Source organism: Tamandua tetradactyla, chromosome 17, assembly GCF_023851605.1.
Source record: "Tamandua tetradactyla isolate mTamTet1 chromosome 17, mTamTet1.pri, whole genome shotgun sequence".
NCBI lineage: Eukaryota > Metazoa > Chordata > Mammalia > Pilosa > Myrmecophagidae > Tamandua > Tamandua tetradactyla.
In genome coordinates, this window is record NC_135343.1 from 64,816,524 (window position 1) to 64,836,717 (window position 20,194).

Genomic DNA, 20,194 nt, shown 5'->3' on the forward strand with positions numbered 1-20,194 from the left:
TAATGAAAATGAGCATAGCTTCTTGTGTTTTGGAGCCATCTGCATTTTATCTTCAGAAAAGTGCCTATTCATATCATTAACCCATTTTATAATTAGGTTGTTTGCTCTTTTGTTGTTGAGTTGTATGATTTCTTTCTGTATGCAGGATATCAAACTTTGTCCGATATGTGATTTCCAAAAATTTTCTCCCATTGAATTGGCCATCTCTTCACCTTTTTGACAAAGACTTTTGAGGTACAGAAGCATTAATGTTGAAGAGTTCCCATTTATCTATTTTTTCTTTTGCTGCTTGTGCTTTGGGTGTAAAGTTTGGGAAGCTACCTTCTATTAGTATCTCTTGAAGATGTTTCCCTACATTTTCTTCTGGAAGCTTTATGGTGCTAGTTCTTATATTTAGGTGTTTGATAGATTTTGAGTTAATTTTTGCCTGGGACATAAGGTATGGGTCCTCTCCCATTCTTCTTGATATCCAGTCCTGCCATGCATATTTATTGAAAACACTGTTTTGTCCCAGTTCAGTGGTTTGATGGCCTTATCAAAAATCAATTGACCATAGATTTGGGGTCTATTTCTGCACTCTTAATTTGATTCCATTGGTCAATACTTCTATCTTTGTGTGAATACCATGCTGTTTTGATCACAGTGGTTTTATAATAAACTTTAAAGTTAGGAATTGTTAACCCATCCACTTCATTTTTCTTTTTTGGATATTTTTAGCTATTTGGGTCTCCTTCCTTTCCAGATAAATTTGATAACTCACTTTTACAAGTCTTCAAAGTAGGTTGTTGGAATTTTATTGAGAATTATGTTGAATCTGTGACCAATTTGAGTTGAATGGACATCTTAACTATATTTAACCTCCCAGGAATGGAGAATGTCTTTTCATCTATTTATGTCTTCTTTGATTTCTTTTAGCAAATCAAATGTTACACACTTTTCTGCATACAAGTCCTTTACATCTCTACTTAAGTTCATTCCTAAATGCTTGATTCTTTAAGTTGCTATTTTGAATGTATTTTTTTTTGTAACTGACTCCTCAGCTAGGTCATTGCTTGTATATAGAAATGTAGGTAATTTTGCATGTAAATTTTATATCCTGCCACCTTGCTGAATATGTTTATTAGTCAGTTAACTTTGCTGTAGATTTTTCAGGATTTTTCAATATAATATCATGTCACTTGCAAATAATGAGAGTTTTACTGCTTCCTTTCCAATTTGGATGTCTTTTATTTCTTTGTCCTACCTGAATGATCTAGCCAGCACTTCTAGCACAATATTGAAGAGTAGGGGTTACAGCAGGTGTCTTCGTCTCTTTCCTTATTTTGGGGGGAAAGCTTTCAGTTCCCCCCCCATTGAGTATGATGTAGGCTGTTAATTCTCATATATGCCCTTTATCATATTCAGGAAGTTATCTTTGAATTCTGTATTTTGAAGTTTATTTATCAGAAATGGATGTTGGTTTTTTTGGAATGCTTTTTCACCATCAATCAAGATGATCATGTGATTTTTCCTTTGTGATTTGTTGACATGCAGTATTACATTAATTAATTTACTTGCATTGAATCATCTTTGTATTCTTGGTACAAATCCCAATCAGTTGTGATGTGTATAATTTTCTTAATGTCATGTTGGATTCAATTTGCTAATGATTTGTTTAGAATGTTTGCTTGTATGTACATTAGGCAAAATGACGTGTGGTTTTCTTTGCTTATAGCATCTAAACTCAGTTTTTTTGTATTAAAATGTTCTCCAATACATTTAACTCTGTTTTAACCTTTGATATTTAGCTTCTATTTGCTTTAATGTTAGTTTGCTGTTCTTTCTAAAGTTCCTCCAGGTGAGCCATTAAGTCCTTGGATTTTGCTTTTTCTTGTTTTTTAAAATCAGGATTTAGGGCAATAAATTTCCCTCTGAGCACAGACTTTGACACATCCCATAGGTTCTGACATGTATTTGTTGTGGGGCATGCCCAAAGAGAGACCACACAATTCAAACTGCAAGCCAATTTGGAGTCTTTGTTAGACAGCTGACAACTGCCTCAGAAACTTCCAAGAAGGTAGATTCAGCAAGCAGCCCCTAGAGGTTTCAAGGTGTGCTTATAAAGGCTCAAATTTTGTGGTGGTTTTGCAGTTGCTAGCAAGCAAGTGTATCATAGAAGCAGAAAAATACCATTAGCTGTTGCCAAACACATCCCATTCTCTCAGTTTCCTAACATTGGTTACTGTTTAACTCTTGGGGACATTCCACCCCAGTGTTGTGGGGACTTTCCCTACTTGAGCCAGATTGATTGTTCCCATCCCTCCACGTTCCCCACTGGTTTTATGAGAGAATCAAATCATTGTTTCTTTATTTTGATTATAAATTTGCTGATACTGGGTTCCAAGGACTAATAATTTAATGGTTTGTATTTTTCTTTGCACGTATGAGGTTAGGCAGTTGATTATATCCCAACATTAAGCCTAATAACATGAGAATTAGGGACCCTGCTATGGCAGACAAGAGCGTGGTCAGCCATGGGGACCAGGAAAATAAGTTTTCATATCACTGGCAGAGGTCCCGCCCACCAGGCCTCCAAGGTGGCTGGCTGAATCTTCTTTGTCCAGACTAGGTCTCCACGCTGCACCTGAAATAGATCTTTTTTGGGGGCAGGATTTATCGTTCCCTGATTGGCTACTTTTAACATTTCCCGAGTTGACTGGGTGGTAGATTGTAGGGCCTATAATGATTTTAGAAGAGAATGGTTATTTAATTCAGCTATTTTCCCCCCAGTTTAGGGTTTACTGGAGGTGGTCATTTAAACATGATTTTATATAGAGTAATTCCCTTAACATAGGGAGTATATTTAGTTTTTAGGAGGGCAAATGGAAGGAGACTCACCCAGTTTTCACCAGTCTTGAGCTTTAGCTTATTTAAAGTTTCCTTTATTGTTTTATTCATTCTTTCAACTTGCCCTGAACTCTGTGGCCTATAAATGCAATGTAATTTCCATTTGATATTTAATATTTTTGCTAACAATTGGGTAACTTGGGCGATGAACACCAGCCCATTGTTGGACTCCATTGCAGTTGGGAGGCCAAATCAGGGGACAATTTCAGAAACTAGCTTTTTTATTATTATTTGTGCTGTGTTGGTTCTGGTAGGAAATGTCTCAGTCCATCCGGACAAGGTGTTGATGAAGACTAATGGGTATTTGTATTCATATGGACCAGGTAATATTTCCTTGAAATTTATTTCCCACTGTTCCCCTGGGGCTTGTCCCCTCAGCCTAGTTCCTTGGGGCATTTCTTTTCCTTGGCCAGAATTTAACTGGGTGCAGTTGTGGCATCTGGATGATACCTGCCGGGCTTGTTGTTGCAATTGTGGAATGTAGTAATCTCTCTGTAATAGTTTAGTTGGTTTCATACTGCCCAGGTGTGTATTTTGGTGAACCTGGGAAACCAAATTTTTCCCCAGGTGCTCTGGCACTAGGATTCTCTCATCTGGGAGAATTTTTCAACTGTCTGGATCTGTTCTAGTGCCCAGAGTTTCTTCCAGTCTAATTTCTCCCCTGGTATATTTTGGAGGGCTTGGCAGCACTCACCCCTGTAAGACAAGAAGTATCTGTTGTGTCCCCACTGGTTTTTGGGTAACCTCTTTTGCCATTTTATCAGCCAGGGCATTTTCTCTGGCAATTTGGTTTTGGCAGTCTGATGTCCTTTGAAATGTATAATGGCTGCCCTTTTTGGCAACCAAATAGCCTCTAGCAAGGTGAGTATTTCTGGCATATTTTTATTTCCTTTCCTCCAGATGTCTAAAGTCCCCGGTCCTGACATAGTGCCCCATGGACATGCTCAGTTGTGAAGGTGTATCTGCTGTCCATGTAGATGTTGACAACCTTTCCTTTTCCCCATCTTAGAGCCCTGGTTCAGAGCTATTAGTTCAGCCTTCTGGGCCAAAGTCCCATGTCCTAGGGCCTGAGCCCAGATGACCCGGTCCACAGTTACCACTGCTGCCCCCACATATCTGATACCCTCTGAGACATAACTGATCCCATCTGTATATAATTCTTCATCAGGATTTGGCCAGGGGTTGTCAGTGAGGTCTGCTCTCAGGTTCATGAAAGATTCCAAGTTCTCACGACAGTCATGTATGGGCTCGGATGTGTCACCATCCGGAAGCAAGGTGGTGGGGTTAAGAGCTGACATTTTTAGGAAGGAGATTCTTGGGGGATCCAGTAGCAATACCTGATACTGGGTTATCCAGGCATTTGAGAGCCATCTCTCAGGCAGTTTCCTTAGTAATGTTTCTATTGAATGTGGGGCCACTATGTGTAAGTCTTGACCCAGATCAATTTAGATGCTTCTTTTATTAAAATGGCAGTGGTGGCAATGGCTCAGAGGCAGCTTGGCCACCTGGCTGCCACATAGTCTGTTTTCTAGACAGGTAGGCAACTGGCCTTTTCCATGGTCCTAGCATTTGGGTGAGGATTCCTTTTGCAATTCCTCAGGTTTCAGCGACATGTAGTTGAAAAGGCTTGGACAGGTCAGGCAAGGTTAAGGCAGGGGCACTCACAAATACCTGTTTCAGCATTTTAAAAGCTGTTTTGCTCAACCTCGGCCCAGGTTAGAGATTCCTCCTTCCCCACTGTGTACAGGGGTTTTGCTATTCCTGCAAACCTGGGAATCCGGAGCCAGCAAGATCCAACTGCTCCTAAAAACTCCCATACCTGCCTTTTTGTTTTTGGCTGGGGTATTTTTAGGATAGCTTCAATCCTATTAGAAGACAGAATTTTTTTTCCCCCTTCTAATTCATACCCTAAGTATGTTGCTGAACTGGTACCGAGTTGGGCCTTTTTGGCTGAGACCTGAGAGCCCAACTGGGCTAGTTTCTGTAGTAAGTTTTTGGTTGCCTTTTTGCAGTTTGACAGATTATTAGCTGCCAGTAAGAGGTCATACACATATTATAGGAGGATTATGTCTGGATGGTGTGGCCTAGAATGAGCCAGATCCTGGCTTAAGGTCTCATTGAACAAGGTGGGAGTATTTTTGAAACCTTGCAGCAACCGAGTCCATGTTAGTTGTCCAGAGAACCCCCCTGTCTGGGTCAGTCCATTCAAAAGCAAGTATAGGTTGACTTACTGCAACCAGGGGAAGGGAAAAGAAGGCATCCTTTAAGTCCAGAACACTGTAGACCTGCTGGTGGGGCGGTAACAAGCTCAAGAGTGTATATGGATTAGGCACAGTGGGGTGAATCATTTCAATTCTTTTGTTTACCTCCCGTAGATCTTGCACTGACTGGAAATCATCGGTCTTGGGTTTTTGGACTGGTAGAAGGGGGGTGTTCCAGGCCGAAAGGCAGGGGACCAGAATACCTGCCACCAGGGGTCTTTTGATATGGCCTGCAATGCCTCTTTAACCTTTAAGCTTATTGGGTATTGTCAGACTCTGATTGGGTTGATGGTGCTAGTCAGCTGGACAACAATGAAGGACCGGTGGGCAGCTAATCCTGGTAGATTAGCTTTTGCCCATACACCTGGTATTTTTCCTTTAAATTACCACAGATATGGGCCTGGGGCTGGCAGCACCATCTCTGCAGTGATTTAATACTCTTCCAATAAGGGGCAAGTGAGGAGGACTGCTGAGGGGTTTGTATTGAAGGACAGCTCAGTCAAATCGTTTTTGAAAGAGATGGTGGCTAGTAATTTCTGGAGAAATCTCTCCCCAAAAGGGGGTATGGACACTCTGGCATTACAAGAAATGAGCTGGTGACAGTTCCTTCCCCAAGGTTAGTGATCCTAGTTTTAGTCCATGGGTAAGACTTTGTCTTTCCCATTGTTCCTTATATGGGGATTTTTTTATTAGATATGGGCGCTTCTGGTTGCTGGAGTGTGGAGAAGGTCACCTCAGTATTCACAAGAAATTTTATAGGCTTGCCCCCAATTTCTAAGGTGACCCTGGGCTCCGGGATACTCAACAGAATGGAGCCCCGACCCCGTCAATTTGCCTCTTCAACCAGAACAGGGGCCGGTTTCATTTCTTTAAGTCCTCTTTTAGGGCATTCATTTTTCCAATGTCCGCTCTTTTTGCAGTGGGTGCATTGGTTTGCACCTAGGACCAACATTTTCCTTGGCTTTCCTTTTTTCAATGGTTTTCCCATTTTTTTTTTGTTTTTCCTGTTCAACCATTGTTATTCTCATCTCTGTTATTAAAAGTATTTTGGGGGCGGGCCGCGGTGGCTCAGCGGGCAAAGTGCTTGCCTGCTATGCCGGAGGACCTCGGTTCGATTCCCGGCCCCAGCCCATGTAACCAAAACAAAAAAACAAAATACAATAAAACAAGAAAATGTTTAAAGATGTTTCCCTTTCTTCCTTCCTTCCTTCCTTCTCTCTGTCTTTCCTTAAAAAAAAAAAAAAAAAAAAAAAAAAAAAGTATTTTGGGCAATCTCTACCAGTTCGGACAGTAGTATGCCTCAAGGAGGTGCTCAAGGAAAGCAGCTGGAGATTTGTCCAGCTTTTGTACAGTTTTGCTTACTTGAGACAAATTGTTTGGCTTCTTGGCTGCCACTCTCCCCAGAACAGAGTCTGGCAATACCAATCGAGAGCCTCATTAACTTTATCAGTGTTGGGGTCCCATCCGGGATGGGTGGAGGGGAACACAGCCTCTAATCAATTTGATTCAGTAGTAGGTTGTCCATTAGGTCTAAGAATTAACTTTTTTACCTATCTCCTGACTCGGTCTCATTCCTCAGAGGTGAAGAGGGCCTGGAGCTTTTGGCAGTCATCCCAGGTGGGCTGGTGGGTAAAAAAGACAGTCTCCAAGAGGGAGATGAGCCCTTGGGGCTTTTCAGAGAAAGAAGGATTCTGGCTTTTCCAATTATATAGATTGCTAGAGGAAAAGGGAATATAGACCATGAAAGGTGGGCAGTCATCCCCCAGGCAGGGCCAACCTACCGCAAGGGTAAAATTGGAATTCCAGAAGAATCCGGTGATTGTAAACCAGAAGAAGGGTGGTAAGTAGAGCCACTTCTGGTATGGGGGGATTGAAGGTCACCTCCAAGCTATCAGAGGGGCTGGTTGCAACCTCTTGGCTGTTTTTCCTCTCTGGTCTTAGAGGAGGCAGAGGGGCTGCTGGGTATGGGGGAGGGCCAATCAAGAGCGGATCCTCTGATGGTCCTGTCAATACTGGGATCCCATTAGTCTTTTATTTTAGAGAGTTTTTATTAAGAGGGCCACTTTGGCTCGGGGGGGGCTTTCTTTTTGGGACCCCAGTCAAGACCGTAACCACTTGGTCTTTTCTGTTAAAATTTTAACCCAAATCAGTATATAGGGGATTTGGTCAGTGTGGCCTGGATTACCAAGAATTGTCCTTTGGAGTTTATAAGCCACAGATAGATCTGTGGTTCCCTCAGGAGGCCACCCATAACTAAAAGTTGGCTACTCCCATGAGCAGAATTTTTTCAAGTTCAAGGCGTTGACAGGGGCTCTGCAGTCTCCAGCCTTCCACTGAAATTCCTGGAAATTTTTCAAAAACATTGAAGAGGAGTACAGAAAGATAAGCTTGACTGACCCATGACAATTATGACAAGATGACACAGAATGTGACAGAGTGACACAGAATGTGATGAGACCAACGGATGAGAGAAGGGACAAAGTAAACCAAGACACACAAAAGCCTTATCCTTAATTGATTCCTAATCAGAAGCCCTGGGCAATGTCTTGCTCCCAGACCTGACCTTGGAAGTAATGCTGCGTCCAGCCTTCCAGAGGTCTCCACTGGATCCAAAAACAGACCTGTACTCACTGGTGAGGTTTCCAGAAACAGATGACTCCACCAGATTTTGTAAAATTTTGGAGGGTCCTGTAGAACCAGCCTGGTTCCTGGTCCTTGCCTGGGGTGGAAGAATGTCTCTCTGAGGCCTTCCCCTAGGCTGGACCTCTGGGGTGATCCCCAGGACCTCTGGTCACCAGATGTCCCATTAGGGATTATCTCATTGGGGCCTCCAAATGTTGTGAGGCACACTGAAAGAGAGACCACATAATTCAAAACTGCAAGCCAATTTGTAGTCTTTATTAGCTGGCTGGCAACTTCCTCAGAAACTTCCAAGAAGGAAGATTCAGAGAGCAGCACTTAGAGGTTTCAAAGTGTGCTTATAAAGCTGAAATCATGTTGTGGTTTTGCAGTTGCTAGCAAGCAAGCATATCATAGGAGCAGAAAAATGACATCAGCTGTTGCCAAAACATATCCCATCCTCTCAGTGTCCTTAACATTTGTTATTGTTTAACCCTTGGGGACATTCTGCACCAATGTTGTGGGGACTTTCCCTGCTTGGGTCTGATTAATTGCACCTGGCCCTCCACAGTTTCTCATTTTCATTCACCTCCAGATAGCTACTGATTTCTTTAGCCATTTCTTCCTTGAACCACTGGTTGTATAAGAGGGTGCTATTTAATCTCCATATATTTGTGTGCGTTCCCATTCCTTGGTGCTTATTGAGATCACTCTTCATTCCATTTGGGAGCAGAGAAAGGTTTTAATTATTTTAGTGTTTTTAAATTTATAAAGACCTGTTACTTTGATTGATCTATTTTGGAAGTTGATTTCCTTCAGTAGTCTAAAGCCTTGTATTTCAGGGATGGATGTGAAACAGGAGGCAGGGCACAGGGAGGGCACAACAGTACAGTGATGCATTGTACAGAACTTCCTGACAATGATCCTGACAGTGTAAGCAACACAGAAGGTTTGGCAGTCAGATTAATAACCTCCAAAGATGTTCTTAACCTAATACTCAAGCCTGCAAAATGTTACCATATGTGGCAAAAAAGACTTTGAAAATATTATGAAGTACACAGATGATGAGATTGGAAATTACCCTGAATTATGTGGGTGCCCCTGTGAATGCATATGAGCTCTTAAAAGGAATGAACCTCTCAGACAAAGACACGTGAGAATAGAAGCAGGGTCAGGAGATGAAGTGCTGATTACTATGAAGAACACTGAAGGGGACGCTGGACAGGGAATTGGGAGGTCTCTACAAGATGGAAAGGGCAAGAAACAGATTCTCCCCTGAGGTTGCCGCAAGGGGACACTGCCACACCAGGATTTCAGCTGATGAGATCCATTTTGCTTTACTGTTTTGCAGAAGTGTAAATGAGACATTTCTAATGTTTGTGGGAATTGTTACATGAGCAATAGAAACTAGAACAGAGATCTTTACTGCATTTTCCCACAGTGACCATCACAAAAAGGATTAAAGAGACCAGACCCTCTAAATATCCCCTTGCCCTGAAAAAAACTTCTTGAAAAGAAATCAGGAGACAACCTCCCAGGAAGATAGAAGAGGTAGGTATTTCCAGGGCTGTGGGAACAGGGAGCAGCAACTTCATAAGAGATTGACCGACAAGCAGCCCAGAGGGGGAGGTTGTATTCAAACAGTCAATCATAATGGGGGAAATTCATAATATTTCTGACAAAGTAATCAGCCAATTTTCAGTCTTGAGCCCACTGATGCTGAGAGGACAGTCTGTTGTGATCAGCTGACAAGGACCTTTCAGGGATGCCAGATGCCCTGTGGATGCTGAGGTGATGAACAGCTAGGGGACTGTCCTGGCTTCTGTTGTGTGCCAGTTTGAATCTATTATGAACCCCAGAAAAGGCATGTTTTAATCCTGACCTCATCTTCTGGGAGCAGCCCTGATTCTATATGGTAGTTTAGAATCTTTTGATTAGATTATCTCCAAAGATGTGGCATGTCCAATTGTGCGTGTGAACTTTTGATTAGATGGAGAGGTCTCCACCCATTTCAGGTGCATCTTGTTTATTCCACTGGAATGCCTTAATAGAGGGAATATTTTGAAGAGAGTCAGAAATGATCAAATCCTCAAAGCCGACAGTGCCCTGGGCTGAAAGAGATGCTGACACTTGGAGAATAGAGACATGGATGTTTGGAGATGTTGGAGCTTAGCATGAGCTGTTAAGCAAGACAGAACCTAGAGAGAGCCAAAGGAAGCAAAAAGATGAAATCCAGCCCTGTAGAAGCAAAGTGAGGAGCCACATAAGAACAGAGGGTGAAAGCAATGGAGCCCAGGAGCAAGGGACAAGTACATGCCAGCCACATGACTATCCAGCTGACAGAGGGGTTCCTGAATTTAACTTGTTAAATTCCACTTATTTCTTCTTTTCTTGTCTTTTTCTTTTTAATATGCAATGCTTCATGAATTTGTGTGCCATCCTTGCACAGGGGCCTTGCAATTCTTCTCTGAATTATTCCAACTTTAGTGTATGTGCTACTGAAGTGAGCACAATTTCACTTTTTAAAAGCCACTCCAGGTCTGGTATATCACCTTCTGGCACCTTCAAAACTAGCACATCCTTGTAGCAGACTGGTTCCTGTGGTTGAGACTGGAGGAAAGACTAGGGCTGGACTTGCAGGTAATGGTGACCCTAAGGCCTGGTGAGTCAGTCAGGGAGACTGGAGACTCAATCTACACAGGTTCCCCTGGGACACCTGCAATAAGAATGAATGATAATGCAGATGCACAGATTATGCCAACAAATTCTAAAACAGCTTGCCCACACTTTGTTTTCTTGTGGCTACAACATACCTCAGAGATCCATTACATTCAATACAGTCTGTAATATATCTGGAAATTATGGTTATTTCAGTATGCATCTAAAGTAGTTTTCCCTAATCCTCAAAGATTTAAACCTTGTTTCATTGCGGCTCTTTTACACCTTCCACTAGAGTCCCAGAGCATCAACATCAGAGAGAGGCAGGGATATGCCATTACCAGTGTCCTTTGCCCTGCCAATCACAGCTCTTTTCCCATCACCAAGGCATAGAGCCCAGCTGGAAATTTATGCACAACTGGGCGGTACCAGAGGGGCCTGTGCAAGGCATACAGTGGTCAGAGAAACAAATTGCATAGCAGATTGTGGATGGATGTAATGTGAAGTCCCAAAAATATCATCACACGAAATGCAACTTTTTGACCATGAAACATGTAGTAATCAATTTCAAAAATGAAATTTTCAGTAATTTATTTCAAAGTAAATATGTATTCAAAATGTATAAAATTCTCTGTTTACACAAGCAGCAATCAACAATAAAGAACAATCTAAATAAGAACCTCATATTAAACATGTCTATCTCCTTAAAAAATTCATGATCTGAAAAGATATTTGATTGCCTCTAGCTGGAAATATTTTGGTATCAAAGGAACGCTGTCCTGAAGACACTAAGGACACTGCCTACATGTGCCTTGGGCACTGGATTCATGCACAGGCCACAGCAGTGAGAGCCCATAGCACCTCCAGGTGGGAAATTCTGAAGGCGCATGTGCAGCATGAATCATAAGTGAATTGACAACTGCACTCTCCTTATGGTTCCAGATTTTATAGGTATCAGAATTTTTTTAAAAGAATGAATAAAATATAATATAGTACATATATAGAAAACTAAATCTTAAGGGTGATATTACACTCTTCACTATAACCAAACCACCAAGCCAAAGTTTCTAGATCATGGATAAGGAAACCCAAAATTGAAACTGAATGAAGGGAATTGAAAACAGTAGAGAATTTACACAGTTAGAAGCCAGAGTAGAAAATACTTTCCAAAATACAATTCTGAGAAAGAGAAAGATGGACAAAAAACCCACAGACATAGAGTATCCAGAGGGATGTACAGTGAGAAGAACTAATATATATCTGAGGAAGACAGATAATGGACAGATGCATATTTCAACAAATAATGGTTAAGAATTACCCAGAGCTAGTGAAAGAAACCAATTCGCAAACTCAAGTGCCCATGATACAAAGTGAAATTAATAAATAAGACTCTATACTGAGACACATCTCAAAAACTGCAGAATTTCAAAGACAAATAGGAAAACAGACAGTCATACAGAAAAATTACAGCTCCCTTTCAGTGTGGCAATCTTTTATAGTGGCACAAAATAAGTTGTGCTTGGCAGCCTATCATTTTTGCCTATGGATAAGCACTGCTCTTGACTGACCACCACAGATAGTCCTGCATTCCTTGTAACCTGGTTCTAAGACTGCAGCTCCCTGGATGGGGTGGTAAGAGCTGCTCTCAGCTTCTCTGAATGGCCCCTGCTTCTTCTCCAAACATCACTTTGCCATCTCAAGCTTCATAATTATTAGCAAGGTTTGTGTCTCCATAGAGTTTGGATGATCAGAATCTGTACTCAGTTTCTCCAAAAGGCCTGTCTCTTGCACTTCTGCTTTTTGCTCCATTTAGTTTGAAACTTGGAATCCCCAGTATCTGCAGGTAAAGGTTTGCTCTCAAATCTGAGAGACAATAAAAGCAGGAATCCATGACCAATCAATGACTGTTACCCCCTTATCGTATAGGGGCCAGATTTAAGTAAGCTTGGGATACTCGACTATCTTTATTCTCCGCTTTCCTCCTCCATGTTCTTTAAGTCAATATAACTGTCCTTTTCTGCCCTCAAGCCTGGTTGACTAATTGTGCTTCTTTGTTATCACCCAAAGAACTTCCACATACCATCCGAAACAAGTGGCCAGGAAGCAGGGTGATATTGATGCTGCTTAACAAAGCCAGCTGGAAATGCATTCAGGTGCTCTTGGCTTAATTATCAGCTGCCCTGCCTTGAATGGTAGAGACACTTCTCTGAGGAAACCACCTGTTCAAATGGTCCCACCCACAACTGGGTGAGTTACATCTCAATGGAAGCAATTTAGTCTAAAGATCCCACCAAGTAATATTGAATCAGGATTGTAGAATCGTTTTTCTGGGGTGCATGACAGTTTCAAACCAGCACAAATATTTTAATTAATCTTGGACCTTTATGTTGTTATGTATGTTATAATTTGTCAAATAACCACTAAAAGAATTAAAATCAGATTATATATAAGGCACTAAAAAAGAAGAAGAAAGGGTAATAACAATTATCCATCAACACAAAAGCATGGTAGGAAATAACAAATATTTTAGTAATTATCTTGCAGATCAGATTCTGCAATTAAAATACAAAGTTCATCACATTTTATGAATCACACTCTCCCAGAATCATAGTCCTTAAAAGGAGACACATCTAAAGCAGCATAAAGCCATAGAAAGCTCAAAAGTAAAGTATGGAAAATCATATAACCATATATATATATATATAATTACAACCTTATCCAAGGAAAGGGCAGTTATAAAAATATAATAAAGCATATAAATGCATATTCTTTAATGCAAAAATCATTACTAGGTAACACACTTCACTTCACATTGATGGATGTTTCAATTCACCCAAAAGAAAAAATAATACTGAATTTTACCCATCTAATAACCTCAAATATGAAGACCAAAAATTGAACAATTATAAGGAAAACAAGCATAAATACACAAAGGTAAAGGTGGTATGTTAGATCCCCACTTTCAGCTTTATAAACAACCAGGAAAAATGAATAAATACAGGAAAATCTGAAGAACAAATAGAAAAAATTATGAAAACATTAACAGATATACACATTCACTTCAAGCCACACATGGAACAACCAAAAAAAAAATGCTCATAGGGGTGCATGGAGAGCGTAGCTGTTAGAGCTCCTGCCTGCCTTCCATGCAGGAGACCTGGGCTCATTGTCTGGGCCATGCACTCAAAAAAAGAGCTGATAGGTAAAGAGAGAAAAAGGACATGAACACATTTCAAAATATGGAGTACTCTGACCTGCAGGAAATTAAGCTAGAGATAAAAAATAAAAGAAGATTTAAAAATATCTATACACTTTAAAAATATTAATTTTGTGTCTATGCTCCACTTTTGAAAAGCACAAGTAAACTCCTACCAGACAGAATGTTCCACAGATAACAATAAATTCACCATAGAATTTAAAATACTAGAAGCACTGGATCCTGAAAAAAGAAGACAGATTTTAGAAGAACATCAACAGATAGGAAAGGGGAAATTTAATATTAAGAATTATTAAACTATGATAGAGGAGTAACTATGAGATGTAAGAGAATGTGACATGGGACCCTAAACTGCAGGTAAAGGTTTGCTCTCACATCTGAGACACAATGTGAGATACAGAGGGAAGTGGGGGTCCCTCCCCAAGACTGGCTTTTAGACCTTCTTGGAGAAGATGCAGTTTCAGTCCCCTGAATTGTAGGGAAGTTCACTGAACTGCACAGGCCACAGCTGGTCTGCAGTCTCTGGGCAACAGGAAGGAACCCTCCAGGCATGGGAGGGGCACAGGAGAACCACAGGTAGGGGCAGAGTGCAGGTGTGCAGAGGGAGTGGGGACACAGGTGCAGGCAACAGGCCTTGAGCCCACAGCGGTCTCATCAAAGGGACCTTCAAGGCCATGGAATGTATGGTGTGTGAAGAAAACTGTTTAAAAAAGTGTTGATTTGATATATTGTGGTGGATTAACACAGCGAAATTCTATTCATCAGTGAAAGTGAATAAATTGCAGATGCATACAACAAAATAGTTGTTTAATAAATATCTAATGAAATATGCTAGCAACAAAATAATGTGTTCAGGATGTTTCTATTTATATAAAGTTCTGTAACAAGCAAAACTACATGCATTAGTACTATCTGTCTGGAATTTAAAAATATGAATCAAGAAAGTGATTCTATGAGATTAAGAGAAAGGAAGAAGAGAGTGTTATGGCTGGTAAGTGAGGAGTGGATTTGAGTAGGATGTGGGGCACAAATGTGCCAGGTCATGGTGAGATTTTAGTGACTGCTCAGTTGTTGTTTACCAAAAATATCTATGTGTGTGCATTTTATGCAATTTTCATTGCCATATTTTATAATAAAAATAATATTAAATACAAATCTATGATACACATAACTTCACACATTTATTGTTACATATGAAAAATAATATCCTCAAATTACCCAAGCATTGTATTTGACAATGTATTTGGTCAACTAGCATTTGCTGAGTAAATTAATAAAAAGAAATAAAATGATTAGAGTAAAGCTTTAATTCTATCAATATTCCTGTTAGTTGATAGAACAGTTTTATGTTGTACCAATTTATTTATATTTACAGTTCAAACTTCTCTTCTGATGTTGAACATTCTTGAATGTCTCTTTGGCACTTCCAGCTCAGTATCCCTGGAACCTATCTCATGATCTTTATGCCTCCACACAAGCCAACCCCACCTAATTCCACCCAAGGGAAGGAGCAGCACACATCCTGTTGTCTAAGCCAGAATCAGTGGAGTCATTCTTGACAACACTCTTTACCTCAGCACTCACCTCCACCTCCTGTCAATCTTACAACCACATATTCCCCAACATATCCACTTCTTCCTCATTCCACTGCCATGGCTTTATACCAAGCCACCAACATGTCTCTCCTGGATCCCTGAAATAACTTCCTGATTGGTCTTCTTACATCTTTTCTTTATTCTTTTTTTTGAAAGTTAACTCCACTAAAACTTGAATGATTTTTCAAAAAGGCAAATTTAGTCATGTCATCTGTCTGCTTAAAAACCTACCAAATCTTTCCATAACATTAAGGTAAGCGCACACACATGCAAACATAGAAGGTATTCCCTGTTGGCCTCATGCATACATATCCTAAAAAGCTTTGCATTTTATGACTTTCTTTTATTGATATCTTTTACCCCTTAAAACTTAAATTCTCAGAGACAGGCTCATGTTTCAAATTGGTTATTACTATTATTATAGAGCAAACATCCAGAAGTGTACTTGGTATATAATAGATTCTCAATTAGAGTTTATTTAATATATGCAAAAGGAAAAGAAAAATCAATGCAGAAAAGCAAACTCATTTGCAAATATAGCACTAAAATAGAATAATGAATTGTTTAATGCAGTATATAAAATAATCTAAGTTTAATGTAAGTGTAAAGCATTTAGTATGAAATAAATACCCTGGGGAAAGAACCTGATGGACATCTAGTGCAGTCATATATGAAAACACAGTTTTGTTGTTCACAAAGACTGTTTTCCATCTCTTGACCAAATTGCCAGCCTCACTCTTTCATGCCCCTTTCCCACTGACTCCCTCTGCCTCACCACTTTGAAACCTCATGTGGGTGAAGAAGAACTGGAACTGCAGGGGAATAAAAGGAAACAAGTGGCACATTCAGACCCTGACTATTCTAAATACCAACATACTTGGAATTGCCCCTCAAGTTCCCATGCCTTACAGATTTGTAACATGGTAGCTCCTTTTCTCCCTTCTCCTGTCTCTTTGCCCTTACAGGATCCAGGCAGCCTGAGTACATCAAAGGAAAATATTCCCAACCAAGCAGTCCAAAAGGAAACTTCAGTGAATCCATCTCGCACTCTTGTGACCAACAGCAAGAATCTAATGCCTTTTCTCCAGCATACGCAAAGTCATTGTAAAGCATATAGACTTTTGTTTAAACAAAGGTGAATTCTACTCCCCATAACTTGCTATATATGGCCCTGAATAAAGTCACTGTGGCCTGTTTAACATTGTCTGGTCCAGTTTTTGTTCTTTGATTTTGGGCAAGGATTTGGATGCAAACAACAGTAATGTGTTGGGGCCCTTCTAAGCTAAAGCTGAAATGGCAAGCAACATCCATGGTTTACAGATTTGAGGAGTCTAGGGAACAAGGTGGACAAAATATATTGGAATGAGGATGGCATGTATGGAGTCCAAGAAATCACAGAAATAGTTTCATATGCTGCCATTGTCAGCACAGATGGACAGCAGACAATCCAGTTGGCCCATTCGCAGTGGACTCCAGTCATGGGACGTTGGATAGTAGAAGCCTCTACTCCTGCCCTCATCAGAGAGATTCAGTCAGTAAATGCTTAAATTTCATGATTTAGAATTCAGAAAATTTCCACATATATTCTTTTGTGGGTCATCATGAACATATTTCTGTTTTGAGCACCTGTACCCGCACTGCTAAAATATCAATATAACTCTCTTTGGCTTGTGAGAGAATCCCAGGCAAAAGGTGTCATCTCCTCTCATAGTCAAAATGTAAGTAAGGAATGAGAGCTTATAATATTTTAACCCATCCCTGGGGCTTCAGCAATCTCCTCTCTTTTTCTTTACCGGAACATTCCTGAGGCACCCCCTTGCCTCAACTCTGATGATCTGACCCTCATGAATGGAGCCTTTTTAGGGGGTTGGAGAATATCAGTGAGAAGAGAAGCTGTGAGATGGTTTCACCAGCCCAGAACCTCTGGTTTCTGCTCTACTATGTTCCAGATAAAGACATATTTCCCAGCTTACATATGCAGTTTTTCCACCAAATCATCACTCTATTTAGTAAAATCTATGACGTTAAAATAGGATATGAAATTAATGCTAAAGCTGCACAGTCTATCCAACTATCACAGTTAAAATTACTACCACATCATTTTATCTTCTGTCCCTGAGTGGCACTGCATGTCTGCAGCAGTACCTTCTCATGTCCTCAACACTGATGTTAAACAAATCATACCCTCTCAGTCCACTCCCTGGGCCCTCTGTGGTTGATCAATTGATATAATCTCCCAAATATTTGATGTCTCCCTAGATCCATTTCTTTTTTTTTTTGTATGCTGTATATTGGAAGTCACATTTCATTATTTTTCCATGTGAGTATTCCATTATTGCACCAACATTTCTTGAATTTTGTTTCTTTGTTTGCTTGTCTGTGGGGAAATTCATTGGCCTGGAATTGATCCCAGGTCTCCTGCATGGCAGGCAAGAATTTTACCACTGAAATGCACTTGCGCCCCCATGATCCATTTGTTTTGAAATGTATCTCTGTAGCCTTCTCATAAACAAGCATAGCAACTTGCCCTCTCATTTAATACAATCTGGTCATGTGAATTACATTGAACAAGAGAATGGAGTCTAAGCTTGAATTAACCTTTTAAGCTTTTACATTTCCTCTTGCAAACCTGACAAGAGTCATCAGAATCAGCAATGACTATTCTGGCAGAAGATGCAGAGATATGGACCAATCAACTCAAAGCCAAGCTGATGGCCAATAAAAGTCATGTGAAAGACAAGAGATATGTTTGTGCCTTTCTAGGCCTGGGAGGTCTAATGGGGTCTGGAAGCTACCTGGACATACAAGGACAAACCCAGTCAAGATGAATCAAGTCTACCAATATCAACAGAGCTAACCAATCAACAAGACAGCTTTGAAAATGCTTTTCATAAAAAGCACTGAATTTTGAGGTGGTTTATGATGTGGCAATAGCTTATACACCATTTTCTTTTCTTTCTTTTTTTGTTATTAATTTAAAAAATTAACAACAAACAAAGAAAACAATAAGATATCATTCCATTCTACATACTGTACTTTCAGGGATCATTTCTCTACTCCATTTTCTTTTAATACTTACCCTCTTTTACTATGAGAAAATATTTCCCCTCGCCTTTAGTTCTCTTCATAGCAAAATGACATAGGAAGTATTATGCTTATGTGTGAGCTTATTTTCTTTCTCAACAACTAGAATAGAAGGAGTGACCTTTTTATCTGACAAATAGTAAGCAATTAGTAATATTTTTAAAGGCTTTCAATTTTTAATATCAACTTTCAGAATCGTTATGTAGGTGTGTTCAGTTTACACTGCTCTGGCTTTCTCAGATAGTTCCTGAAACTGAAAATCTTAAACCAGTGTGTTGGAGAAAGTTGTGCAGAAATAAAACTAGTTCGCATGAAGTTTTCCTGTTTATGCAGCATAAATAAACATGTTAATTAAATATTTTCCAAAATATTCCACTTATAGCACACATAAAAGCCATGAATTTAGTCAATCAGAGATTATGGAAAGAGTGACAGAATTAATGGATGGCAGAACTGTTTTTGAAGGAATGACTATAATGGAAAGAGAAGTAGCAAAGGAAATGGGCAGTAAGAAAGGAGGTGGAGGATAAATACTTCAGTAAGAAGGACAAGGAAGGCTTGAAGGAAAGACAGAGTCAATTAAAGGAAAAAGTAGGACAGGAGGCCTAGCTACTAGACAAAAAGTTTCAATATTAAGAGGCAGGAGGAGGGGAACAGATGTTGCTGCTGCAGGACTCAGTGCCCTACAGCTGGGAGAGGTTTGTGTTCGAGGCTGAAGCACTGTGGGAGAACTTCTACTTTGCAGACAGTAATAACTGGCCATGTCTTCAGCCTGGGCTCCACTGATGCTGAGAGTGAAATCTGTCCCAGACCCACTGCCACTGAATCGGTCAGGGACCCCAGATGCCCGGGTGGAGGCCAGGTAGATGACTAGTTTGGGAGAATTTCCTGGTTTCTGCTGGTACCAGGATAAGTAGTTCTTCTGGTTGGAACTATACAAAAGACTCTGACTGGCCTTGCAGCTCATGGTGACAGTCTCTCCTGGAGTCACAGCCACAGAGGCTGGAGACTGGGTCATCACGATTCCCCACTGGCATCTGAAGGCCGAAAAGAACATACAATAAATCACAGATGTATAAAATATATACCCAAATGTAAATTTCCTCATTAATCATATGTAATCAGATCTGTTTGAGATGGAACAGTCTGCACACTCTGAGTGGGTAAACTGTCTCTCCAGCTTTATAAAGACCTTGTTCTTCTGAAGCTCTCACCTGAGACCCAGAGGCCCAGGAGGATGAGTAGTTGGGATTGTGACAGCATCTTGCTCACCATCTGATGCACTCAGGCCCCTTCTCCAGGGAATCCCCATTAATAGAGTCTGAGGAGCAGCCCATTCCCCATGAGTCTATGCAAATCAGCACAGGGTATAAAGGGAAACACACTGTGCAGTGAGCTGTGAAGACAGATAACGGAAGGAAGTGGACAAAATAACTTTGCCACAGGAAATGTGAGCATAGTCTTGCAAACATCCTAGAAATCAACTGCAAACTATACTTTTCAACAAACCTTAGCAAAATTATGAAATATTAAATATTTTACTATCCACTTTATGCTTCAAACTTTCTGCAATGATCTTGTGTACCTAAATTAAATTTGTAATTGAATATATGTTAGTTAGTGTAAAGTATCTGAACATAAATGAATTTTTAAAATATGGTAGCAGGAATTATGTGGAATATATTCATATCGTGGGTTAGAATGAAGACATAGTGCACAAATTATGCATCTGTCTCAGTCTATTTTGAATTTTAAATACATATATGAAATTCTTTTTCTACATCTCAAAGTCATCTCAATATGTCCACAACCAGTCCTCTGATACTGCTCTCAACCCAAATAATGTCTTCAGAAATGTGTCAACAGACATATAA

The 20,194-nt window shown here is 40.2% G+C and overlaps 1 non-coding gene and 1 pseudogene across 2 annotated transcripts in view; both read right to left on the reverse strand.

Moving 5' to 3' along the window:
* LOC143661202 (immunoglobulin kappa variable 3-11 pseudogene) overlaps positions 1–20,194 on the reverse strand; it is a 150,520-nt pseudogene that overhangs the window by 107,935 nt on the left and 22,391 nt on the right. The gene's annotated exons all lie outside the window — the stretch shown is intronic.
* Positions 10,171–10,277, reverse strand: LOC143661790 (U6 spliceosomal RNA). The gene has a single exon (XR_013164842.1). It is a non-coding gene; the product is annotated as a U6 spliceosomal RNA (small nuclear RNA).